We start from the raw sequence: 2,073 nt of genomic DNA, 5'->3' as shown, positions 1-2,073 counted from the left end.
AGAGACAGACATTTATCCATCTATCTGTACCGTTTTTTTGTTTTGATTACTGTATATTTTGCTTGCTACTAAATATCTATAAGTTTCCGGTTCAGACGCACATGGCATGCATTGCACGTAACCTATAGAGCTATTACGCGAAGGCGAAGCCGTTGCAGTAAGTAGTGCAATTCATATCAGGCCATAGGCCTATAGCTATCCTAATACAACCACATTATACAAACAAGATGATGAAATCAATGTGGAACCTCCTTATTAAGACACCGTACTGTAGGATGTTTAACAGTGTGATTACTAATGCCTTGTTAATCGTGAATTTTGCTACGATTGATTGCATCTTTAAAATATACAACAATAACCCGCGTACGTGACTAATATTGACAATTTAATTGGATTCTTATATACTGTATCGAGTAACGTCAACATATCTTCCTCTTTATGAAATCACTGATGGTGCGGAATGTATATGAACATACATACTGTAACGCGTTTGTGGCATTGACTTGGGATTCTTCTGTAATGTTATGCCATGTTATAAAGCAGATATGTGTACTGGACCAGTACACAAATCTGCTTTTAACTCTCTAGACTCAGAATCAAGATGGTCACCCCTCTAAAATGAATGTTCACACTCAACACAATATAGTGAAATTGCAACTAAAAATATCGGCGAGGTCGGTCTATAAACAAACCAAGAGAGAGTTCATAAAATGAATTGAAGTTATTATTGGCAGGCCTAAACAATGTACAATCCGTAGGCCTATTATACAGATGAATAGCACTGTACACTGATTTATACTTTAAATATTATAAATAGATATAAGGCACTATATCATCCTGACCTACATTTCCTTTACGGAGACAAATCCAGTTTCAAAATGAATATTTTGAATATTTATACGTGCATAGGGCATATTGATATGAATTTAGTGTGCCTACTGCATAAGAAAACAATTAATTTGGTTTGAAATCGTAGGCCTAGTACTATAATTTATAATACTAGAATGGGCTCGGGCAATGCATGATTGTGGGTCCTGTCATCGTGTGACTCGACACGGCTAGTCAAGTACTCTAAGCGTTGTCAACGAAATTTCGGTCATAATACTTGAAATTATTTACATGATATTCCCCAGATGATTCTATTGTATAATTTCATTTTTTAGAAGTATGATTATTTGGTTGAAATTAGTCAAATGTCCTTTCACACCTTTAGTATTTCGTCATTAAGTGAGTCATTAATATCATACCATCATACTGAGACGGCATGCAATACGAGGCTAAGGTTTTGATGTAGTCGACAGAATGGTAAGATAAGATGACTCCACTGGGGCATAAATCTAGACTGTTGTCTACGAACTATGGAGCCAAATATTCGATTTGATATGTTAACAATGAATATTACTAAACAAATCATCTTAATTATTCCATTGTTTAATTCTTTTGCTTGTATAGACTTATGCTGAGCCTAGATATAGTTAGCCTACGCCATGACTTTTAGATTTTTAACAAGGCATATCATACAGTTGAGTTATCAGGCCTAGACCAATTATATTAGTAATGTTTCAATTGTGGAGGACATGGTGAATGAATTGATATGAATCGATCTATCCACAACGTAAATTCCGGGTCTAACGATGTTGAAAATATATACATAGTTACGCAATATTTCACGCCTTTTATAGCAAATGGATTTTCCAGCGGACCTAAATTTGTAAATTGGTATATTCATACATGTCTTACATTGTTTATATTGGACAATGACATTTGTGTTTCCTCGTTTCGGCCTAGAACATGAAGAGACTAAAACCGGGGACTAAACGAATGGTGCTAGTACAAGGCCTAGGCCAACGTAAGCTAAGTGCTACTCTGGACTGTTCATCCCTAAAAGGAACTCATCCTGCCCTGAAATAATGCTCTCTGGGATACATTTCCCGCAATCGATACACATTTAAAGCATGTAAATAAAGTATTTGTGATGAATTGAAGAAATGTAAATGGCCGATATTTATTTGGAAAAGGTTTATGCTACGGAAAGACTATGTTACGGTATCGGCTCATAACACTTACACAAAA

At 35.5% G+C, this 2,073-nt stretch overlaps 1 protein-coding gene across 1 annotated transcript in view; it reads left to right on the top strand.

Moving 5' to 3' along the window:
* LOC117111321 overlaps positions 1-2,073 on the top strand; it is a 27,490-nt gene that overhangs the window by 1,254 nt on the left and 24,163 nt on the right. The gene's annotated exons all lie outside the window — the stretch shown is intronic.

The sequence above is a fragment of the Anneissia japonica genome, unplaced genomic scaffold, assembly GCF_011630105.1.
Source record: "Anneissia japonica isolate Jap-2015-1 unplaced genomic scaffold, ASM1163010v1 scaffold287805_len679488_cov178, whole genome shotgun sequence".
NCBI lineage: Eukaryota > Metazoa > Echinodermata > Crinoidea > Comatulida > Comatulidae > Anneissia > Anneissia japonica.
The sequence above is the reverse complement of the archived record's forward strand: the minus strand, read 5'-3'. Positions and strand labels throughout refer to the sequence as shown.